The 7,500-nt window shown below is 35.0% G+C and overlaps 1 protein-coding gene across 7 annotated transcripts in view; it reads left to right on the forward strand.

The window, feature by feature from the left end:
- Window positions 1–7,500, forward strand: part of Gip (hydroxypyruvate isomerase-like protein Gip) — a 179,430-nt gene that overhangs the window by 40,655 nt on the left and 131,275 nt on the right. The gene's annotated exons all lie outside the window — the stretch shown is intronic.

Consider the following 7,500-nt stretch of genomic DNA (forward strand, 5'->3'; position numbering starts at 1 on the left):
AAGATACCTGTTTGAGGCTCGAGGTGAGGATGGCAGGTTCATCCTTGCCAAGATTCTTGGACATGATGTCTCCTACCATGCTAGTGGTATTTCTAGCTCCATTTATGAAGCGGGTCTTCTGGAAGATGTTTAACTTTTAAAATGACATCTTTGCTTTTATGGTTTTAACTGAATATTTTTTTTTTTATTTACAATAAATGATATCGGCGTCAATGACCTTAGATGTCAGGATGCCAGAAAACCTCAAATCAATTAATCAATCAATCAATCAATTGAAAGCAGAAGGAAAAGATAGCCTTACAATCGATTTAACATTGGACTGAGGAGATTTCATAGTAGTAAAACTTGCTCAAAGTTACACAAAATGTTTGCAAGGCTCGGTAATTGAAGAGTAGTGTAGACTTAGGCAAAATTGTATGTAGATCAGGTGATTGTTATAAAACAACTCTGTGAGAAATTGAGAGTAATTACTAGGGTCTGTTATTCTTAAGTTTAATCCCGGAAAAGACCAGCAAGAGGATTTAACTAATATTGTTGCAAAGAGAATGAATATTTTTTCTTTTTTTGTAATTTAAATCCGCAATATCTCTCACACATGTCCTATGCTCAACACGGTGAGAAAGGGAAGGATAGGGGAGGCTACTACCTGGTTTGAAACAGGTCATCAGCCAGCTCTCTGACCCTCCTCCGTACTCCTTGTCTCTTTGTTTCTCTTTCTCCTATTCTCTCTTTTTTTTCTAATAAAATTCAGGTGCAGTGATTGTGGCACTATTTTAACTGTACACCATATTTTTTGCGATTGTAATGTTTTCAGAAGAGATTGATATTTATTTTTTGGTAAAAAAAAGTTTTCCTGAAATTTTATGGGATTCTGAGAATTTCTGTTTTCAAGATTTAAACATTTTTAAGAAACCTAGGTTTTATAGGTAAGATTTAAATTTCTATTTATCACAGATTTTTATTTCATAATTTATTTTGTTTTTATCTCTAGTTGTCGCGAACGAAGTGAGTGACCTTATATGAAATGCCAACATTTTTTTTATAAGATATCTCACCCAACCCATAGCCCAGTCATTCCCTAACCAGGATGATATTTTCGGCGGCAAAAAATATATTCAAATGAAATTTTAAGGAAATATTTAGACATATATAAGTTTTGTTACTGCCAATTTTTATATTCAAACCTGCTATAGGCATTCCCTGGCTGTCGCTTTTGTTCGTAAGTGACGACTTTTAGCCAAAAAAACCGTGTGAGGAGCAAAAAAAAAAAAAAAAAAAAAAAATCTAAATGAAATTTTCTCAGATTTATGAGATGGATATTTACCTAGTCCATACCAATTTTCATGTTGATATCTGCCATAGAAAAGTTACAGCAAACTTTTATTTCGTTATGGATTGAATGGTTATTTTTGGCGGTGGTGTAAGTTGTTCTTATAATAATTCGCCTGATAATTTCGGGGGCGGGGGCAATAACTCTTATGCAAATAAATATATTCAAATGAAATTTGAAGGGATTATTTAGATATATATATATATATATATATATGTGTATATATATGTATATATATATATATATATATATATATATATATATATATATATATATATATATATACATATATATATATATATATATATATATATATATATATATATATATATATATATATATATATATATATATATATATATATATATATATATATATATAAGCTTCGTTTCTGCCGATTTTCATGTTCACACCTGCTGTAAGCATGCCCTGGCTGTTACTTTTGTTCGTAAGTGACGATTTTTAGCTAAAAATTCAGTGAGGAGCCGCAAACTACTCCTAGAGTTTTACAGTTATCCAAATGATCTTCACATAGTTTGATGGGTGTTATGTGAACTAAATTCATACCAATTTTCGTATTGATACTTGCCCTAGAAAAGTCATAGTAGTCATTTTTCGATATTCACATATCTGAGTGAAATTTTCAGATTTATGGAATGGATAGTTACTTTGTCCTTATAAAGTTTCACGTTGATATCTGCCATAGAAAAGCCACAGCAAACGTTCATTTCGGTATGGGTTGATTGGTTATTTTTGGCGGTGGAGTAAATTGTTCCTACAATAATTCACATATCCAAATGAAAATTTCAGGGACTGATATGAAACATAGATTCTCTGTTCCTGCCGAATTCCATGGTAATATCTACAATTTAAAAGACACAGCTATCATGTAGCCTTCTTAAATATGCTGTTAAATGTAGCAACATTACAGTGAACTGCGTGATAGTGAGTGACACCAACTAGGAACAATGCCGATCTCATAAACAATATCCGTCCCGAGTTCAGCTAGTATTACTATATTTTTTATTTATTAAATTTGATATAATAATATTTTTCTTCCCAGATTTAATCGGGCTATCTCTGTAAAAGTCGAGCTTGGCTCATTGGGCTGGTGAATCTCCTCACCTTTAATAAAAAATCCGAAATTAGTTCTCTCTCTCTCTCTCTCTCTCTCTCTCTCTCTCTCTCTCTCTCTCTCTCTCTCTCTCTCTCTCTCTCTCTCTCTCTCTCTCTCTCTCTCTCTCTCTCTCTCTCTCTATATATATATATATATATATATATATATATATATATATATATATATATATATATATATATAATTGAAGAGACAGTGATAGATGGAAATGGAAGGTTGTTAAAAGGAGAGGAGGCAAGGAAAAGGTGGGCGAAATATTTTGAAAGTTTGCTGAATGTTGAGGATAATAGGGAGGCAGATATAATTGCTGTTCCAGGTGTTGAGGTGCCAGTGATGGGGGATGAGAATGAGAGAGAGAGATTACAATAGAGGAAGTGAGGAGAGCACTAGATGAAACGAGAGTAGGAAAAGCATCTGGTATGGATGGTGTGAAAGCTGAGATGTTGAAGGAAGGGTATGACTGTTCTTGAATGGTTGGTGAGATTGTTTAATATGTGTTTAGTGTTGTCAATGGTACCAGTAGATTAGGTTTGTGCATGTATTGTACCACTATATAAGGGTAAGGGAGATGTACATGAGTGTTGTAATTCAAGAGGTATTAGTTTGTTGAGTGTAGTTGGAAAAGTGTATGGTAGAGTACTGATTAATAGGATTAAGGATAAAACAGAGAATGCAATCTTGGAAGTACAGGGTGGTTTTAGAAGAGGTAGGGGTTGTATGAATCATATTTTTACAGTTAGGCAGATATGCGAGAAATATTTAGCAAAAGGTAAGGAGGTGTATGTTGCGTTTATGGATCTGGAGAAAGCATATGATAGAGTTGATAGGGAAGCAATGTGGAATGTGATGAGGTTATATGGAGTTGGTGGAAGGTTGTTGCAAGCAGTGAAAAGTTTCTACAAAGGTAGTAAAGCATGTGTTAGAATAGGAAATGAAGTGAGCGATTGGTTTCCGGTGAGAGTGGGGCTGAGACAGGGATGTGTGATGTCGCCGTGGTTAACTTGTATGTTGATGGAGTGGTGAGAGAGGTGAATGCTCGAGTGCTTGGACGAGGATTAAAACTGGTAGGCGAGAATGATCATGAATGGGAGGTAAATCAGTTGTTGTTTGCGGATGATACTGTACTGGTAGCAGACACAGAAGAGAAGCTTGACCGACTAGTGACAGAATTTGGAAGGGTGTGTGAGAGAAGGAAGTTGAGAGTTAATGTGGGTAAGAGTAAGGTTATAAGATGTACGAGAAGGGAAGGTGGTGCAAGGTTGAATGTCCTGTTGAATGGACAGTTACTTGAGGAGGTGGATCAGTTTAAGTACTTGGGGTCTGTTGTTGCAGCAAATGGAGGAGTGGAAGCAGATATACGTCAGAGAGTGAATGAAGGTTGCAAAGTGTTGGGGGCAGTTAAGGGAGTAGTAAAAAATAGAGGGTTGGGCATGAATGTAAAGAGAATTCTATATGAGAAAGTGATTGTACCAACTGTGATGTATGGATCGGAGTTGTGGGGAATGAAAGTGATGGAGAGACAGAAATTGAATGTGTTTGAGATGAAGTGTCTAAGGAGTATGGCTGGTGTATCTCGAATAGATAGGGTGACGGTGAGAACGGGTGTAAGAAATGAGTTAGCGGCTAGAGTGGATATGAATGTGTTGAGGTGGTTTGGCCATGTTGAGAGAATGGAAAATGGCTGTCTGCTAAAGAAGGTGATGAATGCAAGAGTAGATGGGAGAAGTACAAGAGGAAGGCCAAGGTTTGGGTGGATGGATGGTGTGAAGAAAGCTCTGGGTGATAGGAGGATAGATGTGAGAGAGGCAAGAGAGCGTGCTAGAAATAGGAATGAATGGCGAGCGATTGTCACGCAGTTCCGGTAGGCCCTGCTGCTTCCTCCGGTGCCTTAGATGACCGTGGAGGTAGCAGCAGTAGGGGATTCAGCATTATGAAGCTTCATCTGTGGTGGATAATGTGGGAGGTTGGGCTGTGGCACCCCAGCAGTACCAGCTGAACTCGGCTGAGTCCCTGGTTATTCTGGAGGAACGTAGAGAGTAGAGGTCCCCTTTTTGTTTTGTTTCATTGTTGATGTCGGCTACCCCCCCAAAATTGGGGGAAATGCCTTTGGTATATGTATGTATGTATATATATATATATATATATATATATATATATATATATATATATATATATATATTTATATATATATATATATATATATATATATATATATATATATATATATATATATATATATATATATATATATATATTATATGTGTGTGTGTTTGCTTTTTCTTCCAAGAAATACCAGTTCATGTTATAGACATAGACTTTCTAGGTGGCCATGTAAGTATAAAGCAAGGAATGGTCCAACGTGAGACTGTGTCACAGTTGTGTAGCCGTGACATATGAAACGTTTAGGAAGGGGAAAACCTTTATACATGAAACACGCCTTGAATTTGACTTCAGTTGTGGTGTGGAACAAAAGTTAGAATATTTTCGGAAAGACACCAATTTTTATGGAAACAGAAAAAGAGAGAGAAAGAAAAAAAAAACCAAAGACTTAGAGTATGGAGGTGGAGCGGGGTTGCAGAAAGAAGGCTAAGCCGGTGTAAAGGATTCAAGTTACCCCCAGTTTCAAATTACCCCCCGGTAACTTGAAACCGGTTTCAGATTACCGGGGGGGGGGTAGTTTGAAACCGGTTTCAAGTTACCTCCTCTGTTTTCAAGTTACCCCCTCATCAGAATGATAAATAATTCATGTGACATCGCAAATATGTATCATGCATTTATTGTTGGCTTCGCAGCAGTAGGAAAAGTAGTTTAATCTGGTATTTAAGACCAAAAATTGTGTATTAGTGAATTATATGACACGTTAAAAGTCACAGACTGTAATTCAAGGTTTTGTGATAAAGGCGAGGTAAAATTTTATTTTATTTCTGTTCGTGTGATTGTCGATATTTTCGTATTTAAGACCTAAAGTGTCATATAATTCCCTAATACACAATATTTGAAGTTACAGACTTTCATTTAAGGTTTAGTGATCACGGCGAGATTGCGCGTGATTGTCGAGATTTTATTTTTTTTTTTTCTATCTTCTATAGATTTCATTCATGTGCTTTAGGTGCATGAGCTTCGGGCGGCAATATGCCTGGAGAAATTGACACAAAAATCACTCAGAATATATGGTGTTGATTATTTTATTATTTATACAAATATTAATAAATCAATCAGAGTTGAGAAATGAATTCATTTGATATCAAAATTAAGATTATTTCTGTTAGTATGATAATCGTTTTATAACAATTTTGCTATTTGTTATATTTAAGTTTCAACTTGTCACCACGTGGTTGCAAACAAAAAGAACGAAGGAAACAATTTAGGGAGAGTCTCAAATTAAAGGATTATATTCTTAGACCGTTCAAATCCGGGTGAATGACTTATTAGTTGACCCTTTTCTCCTATTCTTGGCTCGCCCATAGATTAAAGAGGTAAAGCCAGGTGTGCTTTGAAAATGACCCAAGAGAACTGGCAATGCCGCTATTGGGCTCCGAGTTTGCTCTTAAAATGGTTTGACTATACCCATAGTTTCAATATAACAATAGAACTCCTTGTGTCCATATATCTCTTTGTTTATTCATTTATTCTGTCACTGATAATGCATAGTAACTTCGTAGTATTTGGATGCTATGCACGTAAAAAATAAAAGCTCAAATATAAATTACCAACATGCATGTCGTCGTGCAGACAGAATTAACGTTGTGTAAGCTACTGTTAGCTCGATTCATTTTAAACCAGAGGACATTAAAGATGGTATGAAGTCTCGATTACTAGGTATTGCTGTTTTGTCATTTGATGAAATGAGTAATAAGAAAGAATGGAGCTATGACAAAGGGGCAGAAGTGTTATATAAACCGCATGGAAATGTACAGGTGACTATGTGGCGAGGTCTGTTTTTTTCTTTATGATACATTTCAGGTAAAATTCTTAAACATTTTATGACACCGTTTTTCAATAATTTTCCATTTCGAGATCAACAACAGAAAAAAAATCCATACACGAATCCATCACTTACTATTCTGGAAGATGGTTTAAATAGGATTTGATTTAGCCCATGATAACACACAGCTGCCTGCCTTTAGGCTAAAATCAGTAACAACAGTTGTGAGATTAACAAAAGCTGTGTTCAATGCAATCCATAGAGGGCTATAAAGTGTAACGACTTTTCCGTAGTCCAGGTGTTTTCGTATACAAACAACCAATGTAAGTACAGTAGACGCAAACAGCATGTACTGTATCATGTTTTATTAAAACTGTTATAATTGCTTACAATCTTGCTTTATTAAAAGTGTCAATTATTTACAGATATCATGAATGATATAGTATTTACAACATACAAACAAATACATATACATGTATTTTTATATATATATATATATATATATATATATATATATATATATATATATATATATATATATATATATATATATATATATATATATATATATATATATATATATATATATATATATATATACTTATGATCAATATGTTGATTATACCTTATATAATATTTGCTTGCAATATAATTATGAAATAATTGGGAAAAAATAACCGTCAAAATCAAATTTCACCTCGTCTTCCTGTCTCGGTCAAATATGCGCCCATGACTGATAATGGAATATCCGACATTTATTAGCTAAGGTATAAACATAAGACGGATAAAGGCTGGATATTAATAAACGATACCAATAGGTGAAACAGTACATGTATATACATATTACCTAATGATTGTGTTGACCCTGATCAAAAGCAATTTATTAATATTCATAAATGATGAGATCCTGCGCAAAAAAGAGGGGGGTAATTTGAAACCAGGGAGGTAGTATAAAACCGGATTTAAATTACCCCCGGGGGTAGCTTGAATCCGGTTTCAAACTACCGGGGGGTTAGATTTGGAGGGGGTAATTTGAAACCGGCACACCGGTGATCAGTGCAGATATGGCACAAGTGGGGGAATTCATTCAAAACTAGGTGGCCTCACTGC

The sequence above is a fragment of the Palaemon carinicauda genome, chromosome 11 (assembly GCF_036898095.1).
Source record: "Palaemon carinicauda isolate YSFRI2023 chromosome 11, ASM3689809v2, whole genome shotgun sequence".
NCBI classification, from domain to species: domain Eukaryota; kingdom Metazoa; phylum Arthropoda; class Malacostraca; order Decapoda; family Palaemonidae; genus Palaemon; species Palaemon carinicauda.